At 47.8% G+C, this 24,910-nt stretch overlaps 1 long non-coding RNA gene across 1 annotated transcript; it reads left to right on the top strand.

Annotated features, from left to right (window-relative positions):
• Nucleotides 1-1,062: 1,062 nt before the first annotated feature.
• Nucleotides 1,063-23,746, top strand: LOC144167160 (uncharacterized). Its single transcript, XR_013321867.1, has 2 exons — nt 1,063-1,727; nt 21,977-23,746. It is a non-coding gene; the product is annotated as an uncharacterized LOC144167160 (long non-coding RNA).
• The last annotated feature ends 1,164 nt before the right edge of the window (nt 23,747-24,910 follow it).

Below are 24,910 nucleotides of genomic sequence, written 5' to 3'. Positions count from 1 at the left end.
GAAGAAGATTAGAAAGAAAGAAGAATTAGAAAGAAGATTAGATTGCTGGTGGACGAAAAGCAGAGAGGGGAATATTGCCTAGGATAGTTACCACCTGTAACAGAAAAAAAGTATTTTGTGCCTAATAAGCTTTTTGTGCCTGCCCTAAGCAGCGCTAGTATTAAACCAAGAGTATAAAACATTGGTATAGTAGTACTTTTTGGTAAGATGACATGTCATCACCCCGCTACAAAGGGGAAACCAATAGCAATCATCAATCATCATCATCGGCAACAAGTGTTGTGAAATCGAGGCTTCGACCGGACGCCCGTCTGGTCGGGGATGACATTACAATACGCAATAAAGAACACGCCGACTACGAGAGCAATCAAAACAATGACGTTTCAGCCCCCCGAACGGGAGCCTTGTTCAGTGGTTCACGTTCGGAGGGCCGAAACGTCATTGTCTTTTTTTTCTTGTGGTAGGCGTCTTCTTTGCTATGTATTCTAAGTTGCATTTTGCTTTCTAAGATTGTGGGGCATATGTTTTGAGTTTTTATTACTTTCGAATGACTTTCCTACGGAGTCACTCCTGCCATTCAGAATATTAGGGTTCTGCAAAAAAAATTAGTCTGAAGAAATATGCTAAGTACAGAGTAGAAAGAAGTATAGTACAGAGTAGACCGCGCTCTTCGCTCCTACAAATATTGTCGAAGACAGCAAGAAATCTCCCTCCAAAGCCGACGACAGCACTTCGCAACTACTGCTAAGCATGCAAGGCAACAAGTGAGTGCGATTTCCCCTTCCGCCATCGCTGCTTGTATTCCTTTTCGCCACTTGTGAAATCGTGCACTACCGACGGCCGCTGCATCAAAGCCGCCAAGATGGCGGGTCGAGCCAACTGTGTCGCCTGCTCGCAACGTGTCACAGCCAAGCAGCACTCTTTTCGCTGTGCTTCGCGTGGCAAGTGCGCGCACACGAAGTGCATCGCCTGGCCCGACGAGGATCTCCAACTTCTTCGCGCTGGCGATCTTCCTTTCCACTGCAACGCTTGTTGGAAAGCGGCACCACCCGTCAAGCCCGACGAGAACACCGGACCGGCGGCAGAAAACGTTGCTCTCGACCACAACGCATTCTTTCCCTACCCCGGCGATGTTGGTAGCCAACTGAGCAAGATGAATGACCTGCTCGTCAACGCCGTGGAAGGCATCTCATTTTTAACGGACGAGCTCAGCCAGCTACGGGAGGAGCACGCCCGCCTTCGAAGCGAAACCACGAAGGCATCGGAAATACAGGCGGCCGCAATTGCGTGTCTACAGAGTGAGGTGCGTGTCTTGCGCGAGGAGCTCCGCCACCGCGGGTCACCGCGAAAGCCCTCCGCAGTGCTCGACGCTCCTGCCACACAAAGCCCCCTCAGCAGCTCTGTCCCGGCCTCCTCACCCACCAGCCAGTCGCCCATATCGAGTTGCTTGAACGGCCCCCCTCCCGCGTGGAGCCCTCTTCGCCCCGGCGGCCTCAACAAAAGGCAAGCCCGCAACCGCTTCCCCGAGGCTTCCGTTGGGGCAAACGAAAACAGCGACCTTCAGACCGTGCCCCGCCAGCCCCTCAAGAAAGCCTTGTTTGTGTCTTCACCCCGACACCTCAGTTCCAACCGTGCTGAAACTCGTCACGGATGTTTGTAAAGATGGCAGCGTCGTTTGCACGCGTCTAAAAACCAAGCACCCGAGCTACGCCTCCTTTCATGTTGCGGTAAGCGATGCGTGTTTTGATCTTGTGAATAAGTCGTCAGTGTGGCCGAGCGGGTGCTTATTCCGACAATTTGACGGCACCCTGAGGGAAGACCGTGCGCTGAAGCCCTCCGAAGTAAACGTCCCATGAGTATTTCTTTTTACTACCAAAACACACGAGGCCTACGGACAAAAGCGCAACAGTTCTTTGATAATGTGGTTCCTTTCGATCATGACATATACTGCATTACTGAGACGTGGCTCTCAGACCAAATTGCTTCTACAGATTACTTCCCGGACGAGTACGCTGTCTTTCGCCATGACAGAGACTACGAACGCACCGGTCAAAAGTACGGTGGAGGAGCTTTAATCGCCCTGCGAAAGTCCATGGTTGCGTTTCGCCGAGCTGATCTCGAATTGGGAAATGAATGCGTTTGGGTCGAAACAAAGACAAACCGCGGAAAAAACCTGCTCATTGGCGTGTATTATATGCATCCAACTCTAGACTTCCCCGCATTCGCGTCCGTTTTTCAGCACCTCTCAGAAAGTATAGACCCTGGAAAGTACAACATTCTTTTATTCGGTGATTTCAACGTGCCCGGCCGGTGGTGGAATCCCGGGGAAAATGTTGGGAATTCTACCAAAGCCGCTCATTTGTTTAACTTTTTCTCATTCGCTGGATTGGCATATGCTGCACTTCCTCCTAACCCCGCAGGAAATGTCCTTGACATCGTCTTCTCCAACTTGACCTCCTTAGACCTTAAACACGCTCGAGAAGCCCTTATTCCGGTCGACCCGTGGCATGAACCATTCACTGTCACGGCTTTACTACCGGTTGCCTATGAGCGGCGCATGGAGACCCCATTCTTTGATTTCCCCCGTGGCGATTATAATGCCCTCTACATAACGCTCCAGGAGACGAATTGGGAGCCAGTCTACACATCGCATAATGCAGACGCAGCGGTGCAGCTGCTCACAAAAATTGTCCAAAAAGCAATGGACGAGCACATACCAAAAAAGTCTAAGCGCCCTCATCAATTCCCTTTCTGGTTCAGCAAAGAACTCCGCAGCGCGCTGCGCAGTAAGCGTCGATTCCACAAACTAAGGAAAGCTAAAAACAACACGTCCGCCGACACTAACTTCAAAGAACAGCGCTCACTTGTGAAAGTGCTGCTCGCTCGCGACAAAAAACATTTTTCGGACTTCACAGAATCTTCGCTTACCCGATCCCCGAGCGACTTCTGGCGGATCTTTAGCACGCGCACAAGAAAGGCCCCTGAGCGGATTACTCTGCAGGATGGCGACACCATCGTTTCCGACCCAGCCAGCATTGTTGAAATATTCACAAAACACTTCTTGTCCGCGTACTCCTCGTCACGCGACAGCGGCTTCCCGCTTCGGCACGCGCAGATAGGTGATGTCATACACACGCCCAACATAACCGTTGAGGATGTCACGGCTGCTATCCGCAGCCTACCTTCGAAGAAATCCTCAGGTCATGATAACATCCCATGCTTCATTGTAAAAGGCTGCTCTGCCATTTTCGCGCCGTTGCTCTGCCACATTTTCTGTCTCTCGCTTGAAGAGCGGCACTTTCCGACAAATTGGAAACCCGGCGTTGTTTTTCCTCTCCATAAGTCCGGGAATGCGTCGGTGCCTGGGAACTATCGACCAATATCTCTCCTTTGTTCTTTCTCAAAAGTCTTCGAAAAAGTAGTACACCGTTATCTCTTGTCCAAAATCCGGCCCCTCATTCATAGTAATCAGCACGGTTTTATACCTGCCCGGTCCGTCGAATGAAACCTTGCCTGCTTTCTGAGTGACGCCAGCAAGTACATACTTTCACGTCAACAAATGGATGTCATCTACTTCGACTGCAGCAAGGCCTTCGACCGCGTAAACCATGATTTGCTCCTTCGCAAACTGTCTGCTTACGGCTTGGCTCCTGCTTTCTGCGAGTGGTTTGCAACCTACCTCAAACAGAGAGCAAACTTTGTTCAATACGCTGGTGCTAAGTTTCGCAGCTTCACTGTACCGTCCGGGGTTCCCCAGGGCTCCATTCTGGGTCCTTTATTGTTTAACTTATTTGTGAATGATGTGCAGGTAATTATAAAGCATTCATCTCTATTGCAGTTTGCAGACGACATGAAACTCTATCGCGCAGTGGGATCACAGGCGGACTGCGCCCAGCTTCAACGCGACGTACAAGCAATCTCCCTCTGGTGCAAAACTAACTACTTAGATTTGAATCCATTGAAGACCGTTACAATTACATACACTCGAAAAACCTCTCCTTTAACCTTCCCATACCACCTCGACTCTCTGACGATAAGAAGAGTAAGCGAAACACGTGATTTGGGCGTTCTGATGGATTCGAAACTACGATTCACACCGCATGTTAACTACCTCGCACGCTCATCTCTTCGGACTTTGGGCGCTATCTCTCGTGCAACAAGGGACTTCTCAGGAGGTTCGTGTTTCCTTGCTCTGTACAAAGCCCTTGTACTCCCAAAGCTGGAGATAGCATCGGCAGTCTGGAACTGCATGAGTGCGTCGTCGTCTTTGCGCTTGGAAAGTGTTCAGAAAAGGTTCACGCGCATCTTCTCTCGCCGCTACACCCTACACGAGAAATACGCTTACAAGGATGTCATCAAGCGGCTGAAGCTCGAAGAACTGCAATCTAGACGCACAAACCGCGATTTAGTGTTTTTGTTCAAGTGTATCCACTCCAGATTCGACAGCCCGAAATTAGTGAGCTCTGTTCAGCTAAGGGCACCAATTCGAGCTCTCCGCCCCCACCTTTGCTTTGATGTGACCACCTCAGAGATGCTGTCTCCAGTGTGCCGTGTGCAACGCGTGTATAATGATGACTTTCGTGCATCTTTGGACGTATTTTCCGGCAATGTTAACTCTTTTAAACGCGCCCTGAAAAACGCATGCATTTGAAGCCGCTGTTGCCCATTCAGTATGGTATAGAAGTTATCTCGTGTTCGTGTTTTCCGTTCCCTTCCCATTTTCTACACTTGCTTCGTTTGCCGTACACATACTCCCGTGTACCGATGTATGTGTGTCCGCACGTGTGTGTGCATGCATGCACGTGCGCATTTGCCTGCACTCGTTCACCTTCACATGCACCCGCGTGGGCATGCGTGTATGTATGTTTTGTTTGCACTCACGAGCGTATGTGCCGTGCATACATATATATTTTGCTTTATTTGTACTTATTTCCAGTATCCATGTTCCCCAGTAAGTTACGACGGTGGATTGTACTGAACATGCGTGTATGCCAATGTACTTTGTAGTATACCTTGTCACAAGCCCTGTCTCAGCGCGTGCTAATGTATCTGACTGTAATCTTAATTCCTTAAATGTATAAATTGAGTGTGTGTGTGTGTGCGTGTGTGTGTGTGTGTGTGTGTGTGCGTGCGTGTGTGTGTGTGTGTGTGTGTGTGTGTGTGTGTGTGTGTGTGTGTGTGTGTGTGTGTGTGTGCGTGTGTGTGTGCGTGTGTGTGCGCGCGCATGCGTGCGTGCTTACGTGTCTGTGAGTGCGTGTGCGTGCCTGCGAGCACGCGCGTGTGCGGTGGTACTATGTACTTTGTGACCCCTGCTCTTCATAACCAGTCTCCATGTTTCACCGTTTGTTTATCTGTGTGTCGCCCTGTCCTTTTTGTGTGCACCACCCAAGAAGGCCTAGTGCTGTTGGTGGGCACCACCCAATAAACAATAAACAATAAACAGCTTTACGTGTTTGCGTTATTTTCTGCCAAGTGCAGAGAGATCGAGTGCGCAAAAGAAGTAAAAAGACAACAACAAAGCATAAATGGACTTGTATTAGTGAAAGAAGACTCAAAGCACTCTTGAGTTTATAGTTGTTCCCACAGTCTTGTATTCCGGCGGGCTCGCCCCATCGTTTCCAGTGAATCTCTGTTGAAAAATCTCTTTCAGGAGGCCACAGCTGCATCGCCGATCATAGCCATCTTGTCCCCTCGCCTATTCGTCTTTTCCACATCCAGTGGTAAACACTTGGCAACCCTCTTGACGCCTGTGATTGGAAAAATGGTTTTCTTGATTCCCGTCCATTTCTGATTGATTTCATTGATTTAGGTTATAACGCACCGACGCAACGCAGGTGATTAGGCGCGCCGTCGTGGAGGGCTCCGGATTAATGTTGACCACATTCGGATCTTTAACGTGCGCCGAAATCTCACACACACGGGCGTTTTTGCTTTTCGCCTCCATCAGAAAAGCGGCCGCCGCGGCCGGGAATTGAACCCGCGACCTCGTGCTCACAGCGCAAAGCCTTAGTCACTGAGCCATGGCGGCGGGTCCCTGCAGGCAAACAAACGCCCAGCACCTTGACATTTTCGGTTACTTTACATTGGATCGTAGCTTGCCAAGAAAGCAAAAGAAAGCGCGCAAGAAACTAACGATGCAACCGGACTAATACGCGATCACAGCGGGCTCTTCTGATTGGACGGAATGTTGTTGCCACTAACCACGTGACTAAGAATGATCATTGAATGCCTCGAATTCTCGCGGTGTCTGAGAAAAAGCGAAGACGGCACTGTGCAACCACCAGTGAGTTTAGACATGCTCTAGGTCACTTTGCTAACGTGTTCTTGAGGACCTACGGCTATGGGCAACTTGGTGTAGTATTGGGCTAGTTGGTGATTCATCTTAAGAATACAGCGCAACAGAAACACAGACTTAAGTGAGGCACACAGAACGAGCGCTGCATCGTGCAACTACTCCGTTGTCAACAGTGTTGAAGTAGCCAGAAATGTAAGTGACTTTGTATTTCGCGAGTGAATTTCTCTGCACAAATGAGGCTCAAGTTCAAAGACCGAATTCAGTTTTCAGAATGGAATTCCGCAGTAAAGTTCAGTCTCTTTTCGCATTGCCCAAGCATCTTGAAAACGTCTACCATGCCCTTTCGATTGAGTCATAACGACGTTTAACACACCGGCACTATTTAGGCGATGAGGCATGCCGGAGTGCTTGGCTCCCGATTATTTTTGATACCTGGTAATCTCCGAACCTGCCCGAAATCTCGATCGCACGTTGGTTTTCGCCTTTGTCTCCACCTGAAAAGCGTCCACCACGGCAGGGCATAGAACCCTCGTCCTTGTGCTTAGCAGCACAACGTCTTAGCCACTGACATGTCCGTTGCCTTAGGGAATGCAATCCGGTTGTCCGCATACCTAAAACCAATTACTGTGATCCACCAATCCAATGCTCAAGCACTCAGTCGACATAGCTGAGGAGAATGCAGCTAAAGACTTGGGGCAACCATCGACTTGATGCAGATTCCACATTTTGGGATAAATAACTCTCCTTACAGCTCAATTAACGTGGAAATCAGATAAAAGCACCTCGAGGAATTCCTGAAGCTAAATTTGGCACACCAACAGAAATTTCATCATTAAGGACAGTAATGACGTCTTTTACATACGCCAGCAACTGAGCGGGCGGCAAGTTGCAAAACAAAATTACCACGAAAAGAACAAAAAGCCGAGCATTCACTTGGATTTTCAGTTACCCAAGAATTAACGAGCGGTTGAGAAGGCTTTCATAAGAAACGAACCGACAAGACTAAGACTACAGGATCGTATATGGTGAACCTACTGCGCCGCAGCTCCCGTGCACTCCAAGAGGGAACGGCGTATTAAAGCGGGCCATTTACCGTGTGTTAGCGCGTATAACCCACCCCAAAAATGAGACAATGTCAGTGACAAAGTGGGGGTGCGTATAATACGCGGGGTTCTTCCTTAAGTGTAGCTTCACGGCAATGCGCGTTGTGCCGTGAAGCTCCGACGCAGTAACACTGACTAAGCCGTCCATGGCAGCGATTGCGCAAAACATACAAGAACAAGGCAGGAAAAAACAGCGAGGAGCGCACTCTAGCAACTGAATTTTATTAGTGAATTGTGACTCTCGCCGTGCAGTCAGTTTATTCTACTTGATTAATATACTGTTTTTTTTTTCTACATGATGTGTTGCCTGAGCAGTAGCTTTGGTGCAGCCTTTCCTGTATCAAACGTGCGGGCAACACGCGAGGATTCTTCTTTTCTATTCCGGCTGGCTAAAAGTAGGGTGCGGATTAAGTGCAGGGGCGGGTTACAAGCTCGAAAATCCGGTATTCGCTGCGTTTTAACAGCGGAGTTGTTCTATGGTTGACCCTAACGACAGTTGGGCTGGTGTCGTGTCCACGCTCTCTGAAACAGGTTTCTCCGCCGCGCAAAAAGCGGTGCCAGTATAGAAAAAAATGCATCAAGAAAAAAAAATGTACTAGGGCCTTTATAATCCATACTTATAAAATGAAGTGCTCTACTGACTGCCTCACTGAGTGATTTATAACGCCCTGCTGAAACTGCTGGACCTATAGACTTGGAACTTTCGGAGTATATTTCAGTCATGGCACAGGGCCGAAGGCGAGAAGTTGGAACAGAGCGGAACAGAGACATTTTGTGTATCCGAATTCGTGATTATCGCGTTCCCCCATTCAGATAGAGTGCTTTTAGATGCGGCGCATCTCTTGCTCTAAGGCATGTCCCTCCTGCGTCGTCGGTGTCCGTCCGCACGCCCCCTGCGCATGCGCGACTCTCCTCCGTTCGTCTCTCCCACAGCTGTTCGCAACACTCTCACTCTGGCGCATTAGCATAACGACAGCTGGCGCGCTTGGTTGGCGCGCGCTTCGCTGCGTTAACGCTGCGTTAATAGCTGCTCCGGTGCGCATGTGCGCGCATGCGCGACTCTCTCACGCGGTCTCCTCTCCTTCAAGCGCTGTGAATATAAAGCGGGTATCTTCTCGAACATCGACCATGAAACCAAGATTCGACCACTGCTGCGGCAACCGCTCACTGTGCACTTTACTGACCATAAAGTCATCATTGTTAAATCTAATAAAGAGCTGGGTGGTGGTCGCTAAAACACGTGTACTCTCTCATTTCGCGTATGCATGCGCCGCATCACACCAGGGTTCCCTCGCGGGGAGATGGGGGCAATTTTTTGCTGATGTATGTTGTCAGGGGCTACGAAGAATTCGCTGGGGGCCGACGAACGAAAGAAAATAGAAGAACGAACGGAAAGCGGAGAAGACGGCCCTGCAGCGTATACGACACCGCCACAGCTTACGCCGCCAACGCCTCCCCGAGTCGCCGCCAGTGTTTATACGTACCATCACGCGGCCCCGAGCGGCGCCCGCGTTTATACGTGTTGTGTGCGTATAGTTCGGATTTCGGACTTTCGCTTGCGAGGGTAAACTGAACTTCGTGCGCAGGGAGTCGCCCCACCGCCGCTCATCGCGACGGACGTTCTCAGTGCTCTTTCCACGATCCTATAACGCAATGTAATCAGTTTTCCTGTCATTAAACAGTTTAATCTCTTTCCAAGACAAGTCCTTACTAAAACCGGCCACTCTGACAATGTAGTCCAAAACATTCTCTAAAAGTATTTTTACGGTTTGCCCTAACGAAGTCTAAGAGCGCGTATCTGCATTTCAGAACAAATTGAATATTTTTAAGATTCCCCGATACGTTTCACTGCATGGTACATACAAATGTTTTTTTTTTTTTTTTTTGCTGATAACTGTTGCTCCTACCAACGCGGAAAACCAAATTTTATGGACTTCGTCCTGCGACACCGCTAAAAGGGCGAAAACAATTTTTTGTGATATTACACGCACGACGGTACGAAAAGGCCTAACATTCGATTTGAACTCCAGGAAAAATGCTGGTTGTATAAAATTTAAATTTTAGAAATAAGTAATTCTTATATAGGTAGGCGCTCAGTATGGCTGAATTAAAACAAATATATTAAGGACAATATTCTTTCTTGGGCTACTTAAACCCAGAAATTTTGATCTGCCTTTATGTCTGTCTGTCTGTCCGTCTGTGACTCGATTCAGCCACCCGGCCAAAGTAAATTTCATATTGCGCAATAGTCTTATATACTCACAGCCACATGTAAACGTTTAAGCCCGGTTTATATGTTCATACTTGCCAACTGTGTTGAACAAGAACAAGACATTACTTAAATATAAGATAGGAAATTACTAAACAAGGGATATTTACAGTGTTCCTTTATTAAAAAATTCACGAATGCTTGATTTTCCGATAGCAAATGATATTCTACATCTACTGCAGAAAACCGCCGCCTCCTGGCGGCATATGAAAAATCACGCGGCAACAGCAACGAAAGGTTCCACTAACTAGGTTCCACGTTCTGCTTAGAACGCACGTGGAGCACGGCCACGCGGCTCTATAGCTCTTCTAGTCGGCCGCCTCCAGTCACACGCGTCTCCGCCGTACTGGAGCGCTGGCATCGAGTAACCCGGCCTGTACCAGTGGAACGCGGTAAATTCAAATCGCCTTGCGCAAACCTTTAGTGTGTTTACCTTGGAATCAGCGCGACGGTACAGGAAGAGCATGAGAGGTGAGCGGGAAAGCAAAGGGGGGCATTTCCTTGGCAAATGTCTACAAAGACTATCGTCTTTTGATGACATTTGCAACAAAAGGAGCAGATACGCGGCCAATTTTTTATGAGGGGGTAACAATCACTAAAAAATTGTTCCAAAAATTTCCTGATTATCGCTTGCCCGTGGAGATATGAAACATGTTTTTGTTGACATATGTAACCAATAGAGATGTGTTACAACTGTTTCACAAGATTTTGCTAAAACAGCCATGTAATCAAGACGTTTGGCCAATTACGTGTTTTTACTAATTTTTCCTATATTTATTCAGAACGTTGGCATGTCCAATTCGTTTTTGCTTGTAAGTGCTGACCTTAAAATTTTCGAAAAACCAATTTCACGATTTTTTTTTCAACAAACGCAGAAAGAGGAGAGCGGGATTTTGGAAATTGCATTCCTTGCGAAGTGTAATTCTGTTCAATTTTCGCGCATAGCATAGGGCTCCCCATCTGTTGGGAACTTCTGCAATGACGCACCTCCCTTTGGAGCCCAGGTTACTTGTTATAGAACTGTTACTGATGGGTAACCTCCACACCTACCAGATGATACTTCACATGAGTACGTAGTACTTTGAGCACATCAACGTGGTACAATTCATTTCGTAATAGTTTGAATAAAGCGCCAGTTCCAGCCGATCCGTATAACCAGACGCCTCCGGGAGGAGCTCATGTATTCAAACCAGGCAGGAGTTCCGAATTGGGTACAACTTCACTGTGCATTTTTCAAGTATGACAAGAGAGAACTCAACAAGGGTGAAACCCATTCATTTCAGTAGTATAGCGGCCCAGCTGGACATCGCCGGGTAATACCGCAAGTTTGATATAAAACGGCTTGTATTGCCCGTAGGAAAACGTTTTCCCAGCAGTGCATTTTTGCTTAAAAGTGAAGCCAACTTTAGGGGTATCGTTGTACAGTAAAGCCCGCTTTAGCGAACACGGATATATCGAATTATTGCCTATATCGAACCCTTGTATAATTCTGGTAAAAATTACATGCATTTAAAACTTTTTATATAGAAAGTGATTTTGTTCACAGTGGATATATCGAACTCTCCCGCGCGGGATTTTTTGCTCTCCTTAGGCGTGCGGCAGGCTGTCCTTCAATACATGGGCGCGCAGCGGTGTCGCGGGTGTCGCTTGCGACTCCCGCGCGAGCTCGGGCGCGTCCATACCGGCCGTGGCAGAGTGGACCAGATCCACGCATGCATGCCGTTGGAGCCGAAAGCGCCACATTGGGCGCTGCGGGCTGCGGTGTCACCGAACTTCAGGACCGCGCCACTAGCTGCCCGCACTTCCTCGGTTCGCTGGGTTCGCCGTTATTTGCTTGTATCCATGCTTGTATCCGCTCTGTCGAAGACGCCGAGTACTCCGTACCGCTTTTGAGCACGATCGAAGCCGTTGCTGCCGTGGCCCTGCTACGGCGATACTGCAGTGCCATTGAGGGCAGCGGTCTTGTGCTTGTCGACTGTTTAGGTACCGTGGAGCAAGCAGTCACCAGCAACACGTTGCGCTCCAAGAAGCAGGCTACACTCACGCAGTGCTTCCGCCCCAATAAAGTATTGTTTTCTTTCCGAGAAAGTGGCATATCAATAGTGAACTGTAGGGCGGTAAGAGCTCAGCGTGAGCTCGGGACTCCGTCGGCAAGATTGCTCTCATATAAGTTTTTTTTTGTTTCACTTTCTCTATCGAATTTTTGCTATACAGAACTATTTTACAATCCTCGCGCTGTTTGATATAAGCGGGCTTTACTGTAATGTTGGTTTTTGCAAGCTAGCATTTCCACATTGCGTGTTGCACAGTGAAGCGTGGCCGTCTACGGAGGTAGTATGATTACCGAAAGCGGCTGTAACCATTCTTTTATCGCAACAATCCGTAAACAAATTACATCTGATAAAACGACTCTAACATTGCGCACCACAGCTGGCATAGTCACCTATTTCACCGATTTTATTTTATTTTTTCTGAATTTTTCCTAACGTTGAATTTTTTCCTCTGTCAAACGCTAAGTCCACGTTAATCTTTCCTTCCGGTAGTATGTAGAGCGACCCATCGATCCAGCGTAGACTGGCTCTTTGTGAACCAAAGGGTGCCCTATGGTTCCGGTACTGCCCCCACAGCTCAGGAAACACAGTAATCGCCAGACTTCTGATATTGCCTTTTCGATAATCATTACTCGCTTCAGTAACGGAGGCTCGTCAATCACGACGGCGTTCAGAATCGTATTATTCCGTCGATTCGACGTAATCTGTTACGTTTGCCAGGCCGATTGCGTTAAGGTCCACGTCAACGCATGACACACGCCCGGGTTGGATTTTATCTGCCCTACTAACAGCTGAGCCTCTTTGTCCCATTTGGAGCCAGTTATGGCGCTCTGTACCAAAAATGATTGCGGCAACCTCAAGAACCTATTTGATCGAACCGAAAATGTTTCGATGCGTATGACTTAACGCCACGTCTCTGGTCAGCCTCGCGACTCGTCATTCCTCGATCATAGCTTTTAACCTTCCCAAAGGTATTGCTCCTTGAGCTTCTCGAAATTGGCCTGCTACCTAACGCATGTGGTTAAGCGCTTTAGCTTGTCGGTCCATCAGATGGGGAGACAGATGGCCGCTATATAATTACCAATACTTCCTAAAGTGCTCCACTACGGAGCGCACCGCATTCCTCTCCCTCTCTGCCCCTGTGTATAGTGTGCAAAGTAATGAATTAACCACATTGATTACTCAACTGCAGCCGGGAAACTGTGCCTGAAGTTTCTCTCGGCAGGCAGTCACTGTGAATCAAACTCTTTTAGCAGCGCAGCTTTTACCTCCTTGGCGTAATTTCCAGAGCGCCCGTGAGGAGCCTCCCATAGACGCCAAAGCTTCGCCGCATAAAGAGGCCATGAAGACAAGAACTACGTTTCGTTCAATAAACAAAATACCTCTTTGTCGTGATGACATCAAACTAATGTTACTGCAAACTTTAAATAAGTAATCGAGATGTTGAAGAAAGCAGATGAACCAATGACTACTCACTAGCCTCTTTCCAGTGACATCTATGTCATGTCACGGCAAAGCCGCCAGCAAGACAAATGACTGGGCGATTTTAGTGGGGCCCACCCTACGTCGCTAAGGCGCGAAATTTCAAAATTCTTTAAACTTTCTCGCTTTTTTTTAACAAACGTCTCTCGGGACTGGGCTATTGCTCAATGGGTTACTAAATGATAGTTTTTTGAAACAGAACAAAGTTATATTTTGTCTTCATGGCACCTTCAATAACGTGCTGAATGAGTCGACCTATTCTGAATACACGTGATGCCTGGAAACCAGAACAATCTACGCCTCGATGTCGTTCCTTTTGTTGACGAACATCTCGGTAAGTATGCTTGGTTTAGTGTGCAGGCCGGTAGCCTCCTGTCTTACTGTGAGAGTAGGGATTTCCACCTGGCGCTGTCCGGTCCTTGCAAGCACCACTTCGAACTCCGTTAGCCATACCCTCTCTTGTTGCCCCGAAGTTAGCACTTCTTTTTCTTTCAACTTTGCTTGATTTTCCTTCTCGTTTCTCGCCCTTCTGTCAAAAATTATCTTTCAGCCTTCTGTTGTTCAAACTGCGCCACTTTTGGGACTTGGTTATTGCGCAGGTATGCTACTGTCGCCCCTTTTGGGCTTTGTGTCAATGGTTTATTTCGCAGGTATGTTACCTAGATTCTTCGGGGATAATAACTATGTTCTAGCTAAATTTGAAGGTGGTGTGGGAAGCCTGGATGGAGTGTGCTTCACTCACTGAAATAACCAAATGCGCAGAGAATTAAAATTTTCTAAGACGTTTGTGAAGTATTTTTCTTCCACCATGATCAACGTCCAACCAACTGTATCCCGCGCGCTCTCGCCGGCCACAAGACACTCCTTCAGCTAAAAGGTAGATCCCCCTCGCCTACGTCTCGCCGAGCAAGTTCCCGCGAGGGGCAAGCAGTGCGAAGAAGCCGAACGAAAAGGAACGCGCTAAAGTCGCGTTCCCACACGTTACATCAGTTTTTAGGGTTGCGCGGAATATTTGCTCACTGTCGTGGAATAACTCAGTGTGGCTTACGCTATACAAGGTCTTGTGGCCGTGATGTAAGTGATGTGAAATTTTCAAAAAAGTTATAGTTCAAATAATTTTTAGTTATAGGCCTAACACATTATAAAACCTCTATAGGCTTGTGTTAACACACTGTCATGGAAAACTAAATGCAGAGTTGAGTTTATTTGTTGAGGGGAGAGGAAATGTTAGAAGCGATACGTAGGAAAATGTTATTCTGTTTGTATTTAGATGAACGGGTAAAATACTAAATGTCCCCATTGCCCTTCGAGAGGCGATATGAGACACGCCTACAGGGATTACCAAGCGCGAGCTACTGTCTCTCAACTCCGGGTAACTTCATGCACTTAAATGCACACACAAAAAAATGGCGCATTCAGCTGCTCCTCTGTCCTGCCGTTACCAATTACACGCGAAGAACCGATCGCGCACCCTGTACCACTACCCCGTTCCCGTCTAGCTCGTGAGGCTGCATACCTCATTGGGCAGGCCAAACATCTTCACTCTTATCCCATCCCATTCTTTACCGCTTCTATTGGCGCCCAGCACATCATTCCTGTTCTACGGGTTCTTCCAACTCACCGATCCCTCATTCTTATTGGGAATGCACACCTCCATCTCTTGCCCCACCCCTCGCCTCCATCACTTCTTGGGAGCTCTGGCTATCTTTCCAGACAACAGTGAACACCAAAGCTGCCCAGGAAACTGCCTGTGAATATGGGCACCGGATCCGCACGACCTTTCTGCAGTACTACGTGTACCGGCGAATGGAAGATTGAAATTACGATCTTGACCTGCGGACAAAAATGGCCGCGTAAGTGCTTCATTCGTTGCAAATGTGGACTAAAGGCGATAGTTCACTGGCGCCCCTACCAAGTAAATGCCTCCCTTCTATTTCCACTCACCTCTCAATCTGTTCATCTCCCGTCTCGTTTCTCCAAAGATAACACTCTAGAGGTTCGCTCAAGTCATTTTAGATTTACCGCCTTCCACTGCTCCAAGTGGTGTGCCCCGATGCCAGCGGTGCCGTAAGGCGGAGAAGCGCGTCAATCGAGAGAGAGAGAGAAAACACTTCATTGGCTGAGGAAGCGACCAAGGAGAATTGAAGTCCTTATGTTGGCGACGGGTAAGGGCTGAACGTCCACCCCACCAGGACGTCTTCTCCTGGAGTTAGGTGGGCGAGCTCGTGGTGACCGTAGGCCGATGCCTTTCGGCGACCTCTTCCGCCCTCTTGACCAGGCGTACCTGTAGGTCCGGGTCGGGGCTGCGAAGCGAGGCCTCCCACCTCTCCTCAGAAGGGATTTCAATCGAGGCACCCTACTACAACATTTACAAACCACGTTTCCCTGCTCCACGAGCGTTTCAAGGGGAATGTGGAACGTATCTTATGGAACCTTTCATTGCTCTTGGAGTTATAATTGCCATCAGGAGCTATAGTAGCTCCAAGAGAACGTGTTGCTGGCCGTGTTGGTTGAGGTCTACAAACATACTGAGTGGCGCAAATACAGAACACACAAAAAAGACACGGACAGGCGCTACACTTCCAACAGTTTAATAGGAACGACCGCAACGTACATTTATACACACATCCCGACATCCGCAATAGAGATGCCCACAGCGTCAGCGCAAGAATTTATCCAAACACCGCCCCACAGCTTTGAACAATACCACCGAAGTGTCACTAACACAATCACTTCCCTTCAATATGATACGATGCGCCTCGAGCAATTCTCCGACCTTCTGATATCTGCTCTTTCCCAGTATCTTTGTCTCGGAAAATCGTGGCTCACACTTTGTGCAGGAATCACAACGCACTGTCATATATGCGCCATTATTAGACTTTAAATTTTGCGCATGCTCCCTTGGGCGGTCGTTCAAACATCTCCCAGTTTGGCCGATGTAGGACTTTCCACAGCTGAGGGGGATTTCGTAAACCACCCCTAGAGCGCAATCAACGAACGGCTTCTCATGTCGTTTTAAAGCAAAGCTTTTTACCTCTACCCCCCAAGGGTTCTTTCGCGACCGTCGGTGTCACCAGAAAACTCCCGCGAACAAACAAAATAATTTCCTAGCGCCACCAGGAATAGAACCTGGAAATAATAGAGTACCAAAGCGAGAGCCCGTTGTCTTACCGATTTAGCTACGAGCCCATGCGGAGACGGGGAAGGCATGTGGTGCACTCACCGAGCGCATATACGGGCTTACCCCCTGCATTCTTGCTGAATGCCACTTGATAGTGTCACGCCGCCTCCCGCGCCGCTGTGCGCTCCGCCCACGGCACATCTAGCGGCCCGGCGCGCGCCTTGCGGGTGTGCTAGGAATGACAAAATTAAAGAACGCTCACACCAACGCATGTCATCTCACATCTAGTACGCCAGTGTCCTAAAGCCTATGACCTCCAATGTTCACGCAAGAAATCACAGCTCCTTGTCATCGGCCCTCACACCAAACGACACATCAAGGAACACATTCAAATACTCTTGATGGCCAGCACAGAATTTAACTCCGCTTGATGTACTGCCGGACACTTGGCGACAAAAACTAAAGATTCTCCCTTTGTTTAAAAATACGAACCCCCTCATACGACGGGGGTCGCCGACAAGGCCGGGCTCAAGCGCTCGTCCCCATCCTCGGTGGGGATCATGAAGCCGTCTACACAGACGCCTCCCAGCATCAAGAGAAGCAGTACACCATCACCGTGGCTGCCTACAGAACTAACCTCCTTGCGTGCGCCTAACTCAAGACCCAAGATATGACGGCAGCAGAAGAGGCAGCCATCGCCTTGGCTCTCAGTCAATAAGGGGTTAAGAAGGTAGTCACCGCTTCCCAAAGCCTACCAAAATTACCAGTCGGGATGGGGGTCCCGACTTGCACTGCGTCTGCTAGAAAAACACTCTCCAAACGGCTCCATTCAGCCCATCTCGACACCCGCTCGCGCTTCAATGGAGGGCACCGAACATGGCCACCAACAAGCCTGTGGCTTTACTCCCCCCCCCCCCCACCTCCCTGGCTATGGAGCTGCACGAGGACAGTCACCCGCTCGTCACGTTCAGGGACATAACCCAGCAATATGGCCTTCAGAGACAGACCCTACCTTCGCCTTACCTTGACCTTTCCAGAGAACAAAAGACTACCCCACGGCTCATACAATCCAGGTCCTTCCACACCCGACGTGTCTTTAATGCACCCGAATCGCTACGACGCTCAATGTAAATTTTGCTCAGAAGTACGAACACTCCGCCACATAAGCGCGGTGTGCGACTTTAGCCCTGATCACCCTCCTCTCTTTCCGTCAACTACACAATAAAAGCAATGGGAGATGGTGCTGTCCAGCCCCTCTCCGCCTACCCAGCTTCAGCTGGTGCACAGGCGGCAAGCACTGCCTATGGGCTCCACTGGAGAAGGACCCACTCCCCTGGGCCGCACTCTGGGCCGTTCAGAAATCTGAAAAGAAGTATTTCTTCCTCCTCATCCAGCTCCTCCTTCCATCTATGCCGCCGATCTCGTCGCCTCCGTCCGCGGCGGCAGAAAAGGAGAACTCAGATCGTCTAACGCTGGCTTTGAGCTTCCTTTAATTTTGTAAAAAAAGTTTCCACTCATGTACTACACCAATACAACTTAAACCAACCACCGTTCATACATCATGCATTGATTTATTACTTACCAAGAATACCTCTTTAAAGTAACAAGGGGTGTGGTTAAGCGCATTTCACTTTTCTCTGGCTTCACTATTTGTAGAGCGACGTGAGGGGGTTAAGTGACGCCTCATGGGTCATCGTTGTGAGTACCGTTTACAGCTTTGCTTTTCAACCACATTCACATGGTGGATTGGCCTGAATTTTTTTCGCAGGCCCTCTTTTTGCTAGTAGTAGCAATGCGAGAGCAAACTTGGCCGAGCTTACTCGGAGCAGAAAAAACAACAGGGACACCGTACCTCGTCGAAACCTTTTTTAGGTCATGCGACACCTTGTGTACGTACGGAACCACCTCAGGTCGCTTGTCATTTCTTAGCTGCGCATTCGCTTTGGCTAAGGACGGTTTCCGCCCCCGCAGTAACGACCGACTGAGGGAAGCCAGCTGACCAAAGTCGCTTCACCTGATGTTCAAACCTTGACTGCATCATGTGTGCGCACGATTTCCTCAAGGCCGATTCTAGGCAGAGACTGGCAATGGCCCGTCTCTAACTTAGAGCGTGCCGAGCAACTAACTTAGAGTGTGCCGAGTCATACGGTAGCAGTTCTTTTCTGGACCGAGGTGAAAAGGACCAACAAACATGCCCCTGCAACACCTTAATATTCAGGTCTAAGAACTGGATGGCATCATCATGCGGCAACTCATGAGTAAAAAATTCTGATGGTGTGGTAGATTTTTTTAAGGGATAACCAGTCTATACGATATATGCTCTCGGTAGACGTTGAAGATTTGTTTTATTCGATTCTCTACGCTTAACTTTTCGAAAGCGTAACTTCATGTATTGATGCCAGTGGAGTAATTCCCTTTCAAAAAGTATCGGCATGACGGTTGACAGCTTTTTAACCTTGTTAGAGGCGTATCTTAACAGCACATTCATATCATTTGACAAGCGCATGTATGTGCAGAAAAAGGGTATTTGTATTGGTTCGTGCCTCGCCCCTATCGTGTGTAATATATTCTTAGCACAGATACACCAGGCATTGGAGAGTCTTTTAGTCCTCTTTTAGTGTTGAAGGTTTGTAGATATGTAGATGATTTTTGAATTGTTTTTAGCAAACAGAGTTCTGTGATGCAACCTGACTTGGTGAAATGTGTTTTAGATTACTTTAGGCGCCTTGAAAAAGGCCTGACTTTTATTCATGAGTTGCCGCATGATGATGCCATCCAGTTCTTAGACCTTAATATTAAGGTGTTACAGGGGCATGTGTGTTGGTCCTTTTCACCTCGGTCTCGAAAATAACTGCTACCGTATGACTCGGAACACTCTAAATTAGTTAAGTGGGCCATTTCCAGTCTCTTCCTAGAATCGGCATTGAGGAAATCGTGCACACACATGATGCAGTCAAGTTTTCAACATCAGGTGAAGCGACTTTTGTCAGCTGGCTTCCCTCTGTCGGTTGTGAATGCGGTGGCGGAAACCCTCCTTCAAAAAGTGAAGGGTAGTAAGCCAAGGGCGAATGGGCAGCTAAGAAATGACAAGCCAGCTGAAGTGGTTCCGTACCTTCACAAGGTGTCGTATAACCTAAAAAAGGTTGCGATGAGGTACGGTGTCCCCGTCGGTTTTTCTGCTCCCAGAAAGCTAGACCAACTTTTCTCTCGCATTGCTACTATTAGCAAAAAGAGCGCCTGCGAAAAACGACAAGACAAGCTGTTCGTTGATTGCGCTGTAGGGGTGGTTTACGAAATCCCCCTCAGCTGTGGAAAGTTCTACATCGGCCAAATTGGGAGATGTTTGAACGACCGTTTAAGGGAGCATGCACAAAATTTAAAGTCTAATAATGGCGCACGTTTGACAGCGCATAGTGATTCCTGCACAATGTGGGAGCCACGATATTCCGAGACAAAGATACTGGGAAAGAGCAGATATCAGAAGGCCGGGGAATTGCTCGAGGCGCATCGTTTCAGATTGAAGGGAAGTGGTTGTGTTAGTGACACTTCGGTGGTATTGTTCCAAGCTGAGGGGCGGTTTTTAGATAAATTTAGATGTATAAATGTAACTTGCGGTCGTTGCTATTAAACTGTTGGAAGTGTAGCGCCTGTTCGTGTCTTCTTTCTTGTGTGTTGTGTATTTGGCCACTCAGTATGTTTGAAGAGCTTAGTAGCGCGGGCAACAGCAGGCGACGGTTTTCTGCAGTTGATGTAGTATTTCATTTTCTATCGCAAAACCAAGCACACATTAATTTTTCCCAAAGGAACACTGCAAATATTCTTTATGTATTGATATTCTGTCTTATATTTGCGTAATGTCCTGTTCTTGTACAATATTTTTGACAAGTATTAACATTGACACCGGACTACACGTCTACACTTGTCTGGGGGTATATAAGAATATTGCATAGCAGCTTGTATTGTAATTTGGCAGGGTGGCTCAATGGAGTCACAGACAGACAGACAGACCAAAATATCTACATTTAATTAGCCTACAAAGACTCGTCTTTAATAAAGTTGGTTCTCTCTCTCTCTCTCTCTCTCTGTCTCAGTTAGTACACCAAGGGACGTGTTATCCCAACTTCATTCATTCATTCATTCATACTGCAGGGCAAGATGCTGGCCCATGCAGGGAGGGAAATACAGAGCAAGAGAAAATACAAACACATGAAAAGGATGCTACCTATAACATGTTACGAAAACGTCCAAATAGTTGCCTCAGCACAAAAACCGTGGCATAGCCACACGAATGAAATCACAGTGTGACAAAACGCCTTGCCCCAACAACAACACAGCACTAATATAACAAAACAGCAGGTATTTTTCTCATAAATAAGTGGTCACAACCACTGGTTTGGATTATTCTAGTTCGTGAGGCAAGTAGTTTTCCAATTCTTGTGAGTTTCATGATTGTACAACTTCAAGTTTAATGACACGCCCCAAAAACTATTCATGTGAGAATTTGTTTTGAGAAAATATTGGCGTAATGGGGAGCTTATGTGTATGTCTTGTTTTTCGTGCTTCAAGAAAAGTTATGTACTGAGGTAGGTTAAGTCCGATTTTTCCACTTATGATGCTATGTAAAAACTGGAGGCTCCAACCTTGCGCCTGTGTTCCAGCGAACTGGTTTTATTTCTAGGTATTAGTAGGTTTGGAAATCCTGCCTTTTATTTTTTACAAATATGAATCTAACGGCCTTCTTTGCACAAGTTCCCAATTCATAATGTCCTTCTTAGTATAACGATCCTAAACAACTGCTGCATATGCAAGTTTCAATCTCACGAAAGTGTTATAAGTTAATATTCTGGTTTATGCCGGTGACTTTCTAAGTTTTCTCTTCAAGAACCGCATTCGCGCAAAGCTGCTGAACATGCAACGGAAATATGGTCTAGGAGAATGTATTAGGAAATGTAGCACCTAAATATCGGTATTTTTAACTTTAGTAAGAGTTGTTTCATTCCGAAGATAAAAAAATACATTTGAATATTTTTTTTGTGTTACCGAAGCAAGGCAGTTCTTTGAAGGTTTTTTTCATGTCGCAAAGTTTGCACCAGTCGGCCCTTGTGATAACTGAGTTTTGCAACATGAGTGATTGTTTCGTGAAGCAATTTGTTTGAAAATGATGCAGCCATCTGCAAATAGATTAATATGCACAGAATCAGATATTTTGTTAGTTATATCATTTATATTCCTCAGAAATAAAAGCGCTCCACGTACGTTGCTCTGCGGAATACCCGAAGTCGTTTGACGCACATTGGAGGAACGTTTGTTAATTTCTACGAACAGCTGTCTATGTTGGAGGTAAGCCTTAATCCCCGATAAGATATTTGAAGGTAGGCCAATGCATTCCAACTTATGAAATAATTTTCCGTTGGGAACCTTATGGAACGCTTTACTAAAATCAAAATACAGCATATCAACTTGTCCAGATGAGTCACGCACTTCCGAAATTTCATGAACAACAATTCATGGGCCTGTATGCGCCGATAGTGTAAACTGTTGTAAAGTTTGTCTTTCCTATCTCTTTGAAGTCCCTCTTCAAATGAAATACAGATAAAACACTTCCCCCCATCATTTCTTGCCGTTGTTGACTATCTTTCCCGCACTTCACCTCAGGTCCGCCCAGGTGGCGTTCAGGGCCCGGCCAGGCGCATTGCGGCACCTGTGACTCCCTCGCTTTGGTCCCAACGGCCTACCGGTGACCCGCCATCAAAAAATCTCCGAGCACCACCCTTGGAACCGCGCGGCGTTGGTGACACGAGTGGGAGCGCGTACGTCCTGGACGCCTACGTGCCGCTGCATCCGGAATCGTCCGCTGGGGAAGGGACCAACGCTCTGGGCCGCTGCGTCCTTGCCGTTGCGTTAACGGTCGTGATAGCTGGAGTAATCATAGCGTGGTCCTACTTCTCGCTAAGCGAAATCTTCAAGAGGAAGCAAGAGACCAACCCCGCCGCCATATTGGAGCCGTCTACGCTGACCCAGGGGGAAGCGGCACTTCGAACCGCTACTGCCCCGCCCGAACTGATAGAGACCTCGACAGACGATACAGACATCCCGCTCTATACGAAAAACACTTCTTTGACTTTTTCCGGACAAAATCACTCTGGCTAGAGCAAATGTGAGCTGTTCCACTCGAGACCAAGTTCCGAAATTTAATGAACCTGCTTAGTACACAATCATGCCATAAACTGTCCTGCTTTATTTTAGGCCGTCAGCTGCTTAAGTGTTTCGCACCTTGGCGCAAATTCGCGTGCGGACCCCTTGAGCTCGAACTTCATGCGCTGACTTCAGTGAATAAAAAAGTTCGACTTAACTGACATGTGAAAGTGCAGCTTAGTAGATTTCCTCAAGCGTTGTTTTCCCGTCTGTCTTCCGAAAGATTGTTACTCAGAATGGTGTTTGTTATCGCTGAGAAAAATCCATTTTGCTGTAGCCTGCGAAAGTTAAAGTGTACAGAACACCAGTGTGAACCATAAATACGACAGCATTCTGTTGTGTGTGTAGCCTTAGGAAGATTATAAAAAGCCAGGTTACACGGCCGGCTAACTCCTCATCGGTATGAAATCACTTCAGCGCAAATTCATATCTGACGTGCCATTCCTAACCTGCTCTGACAGCACCATGCGCCACATCACTCAGCTTATTAGAGAACGTTCACTTAGCTGATGGAGAACTGAGATTTAAGTGAAAAAAAAACTAAAATTCGTGACTAAATAGAGTTGAAAGAAGCGTGAAAGCTATAAGTGCGTCCAACATTTGCCAAGAGCGCATCCAATCGATCGTCACACCATCAAAGTCCCCAATCGCAAACGAAGAACTAACCCATGCGACGATATTTTGCACAATGCAAACGCATGTACGAACTATATACAGGTATATCGATAGGTGGTTTATGCGATAAAGGCATACTATTGTACTCGTTCTTCATGATCGATGCCTATTCTGGCTTATCTACCATTCGTGTTCCCAGATCTTTAAGTAACGGTTTGGACACAATGGAATCGCGATTTCACGCACGCACCCTGTATACAGAGATCTTTGCAGAGCTTTTCGGTCGACCAACCTGTGTACGGAGAAATACATTAGTCTCTTGACAGAACGTCATTGATCCCACTAAGAAAGGTCTCGTTTTAGGAATGACATGTCGCAAGAACGAAGAGAGCAAACAGAACAAAGGCGACATTGGGCTTACTGGACGCACTTTACTTACGCCGTGCAATGCCCGTGCTGAAAAACAGCGCAGTTTTCGTTTGTTTGTCTTTTGTTTCTACCGTATTGAGAGAGAGAGAGAGAGAGAGAAAATAAACGTTTATTTAAAGGGGTCCTGAAATACCTTCCGCCGATGCATGGATGTACATGTACCCAAATAAAGCTATCTATTTGCAATCTCCTCCCGCAAGAATTTTGTTAAAGCGATGAGTATTAGCTGAGAAATCGTAAATCAAAAACCGCGCATTATCGTCCCTCCGCGTTTCCTCCTCCTTTCGACTTACTCTCCGCTGTTGACGGCGCGAGAGCCTTCCCTCCCATGATGCTGCGCTCCGCAGCGGTGACGTACTTCCGCTCTTGCGCTGCTCAGACTGTCGTCTGCTACGGGCAAGCTTTGTTGACACCATGAATCCCTCAAGGCTGGAAAAGCGAACGAAAAATCTGGCCGCATGTATGCGGCGGCCTGGCCTTGCCCTTTCGCGGTGTACGTTGCTGGCGGCACATGACGTTTTATCGGCGGCGGACTCGCAGCCGCACGGCGAGGGTCGTGCGCTCGTTCCCTTGATGCACCGCGCACTGTTTATCCAAAAAGCGCCGTATCAGATGTGGCCCCGCTGGTGCCGGTTCTTATTTTGCGGCGGTGGTAATTCGTGCTGGCGGCATGTGAAAAAGACATTTTAAACCGATACAGAACCCGTGCACAAAACGCTTCAATCATGTGACCAGTTAAGCTTGGGGCGACGCGTGGTGGAGAGCGGCAACGTTGGCAAAACATGCTCCGGCGTGACTCTGAGCTTTCTAGTGCTGGAGCGAGGGTCATTTCTTTGACAATATCAAACATCGGTTGCCTTGGCAACCAGGCACAAACCTCCCCAGAAGTCAGTTACGGTTGCGTGATCCCGGTTCAGCTCGGGGCCCCACCTCGCGACATGTGGGCACTGCAGGCGTACCACTCACTCCCATTGGGAATTGTGAGATGCGTTTGGCATTACAGGAGGCGATGGTGTGTGTGTTGTGGACGCCTTTGTTTCGCGATGAAATGCGACGTTGTGCTTCTGCGGGTGGATAGTGCTTCCCATGGTCTGGATTATCTTTCTCGAGCGACGTACGACTCAACCTCGCATGGGGTATGTGCAGTGTGCGTGGCTAAAAGCCATCGGCTTGTGCGCCAGAGTAAGTGACTTGCTGTTCGTCCCCGCAAAGCGCGCGTGAGGTGAGTACCGAATTTACGACGGGCAGGAGGCAACCCATCCTCTGTCAATCGTGGTTCAGACTTTCAACGCATGTTGTGACGTTGTGTTCGTTAGAAACGCATCTCTGGATTGTTTTGAAGTTGAATAA

The sequence above is a fragment of the Haemaphysalis longicornis genome, unplaced genomic scaffold (assembly GCF_048455015.1).
Source record: "Haemaphysalis longicornis isolate Haplotype H1 unplaced genomic scaffold, Haemaphysalis longicornis Haplotype H1 scaffold_2, whole genome shotgun sequence".
NCBI lineage: Eukaryota > Metazoa > Arthropoda > Arachnida > Ixodida > Ixodidae > Haemaphysalis > Haemaphysalis longicornis.
This window is presented reverse-complemented; position numbering and strand designations above follow the sequence as displayed.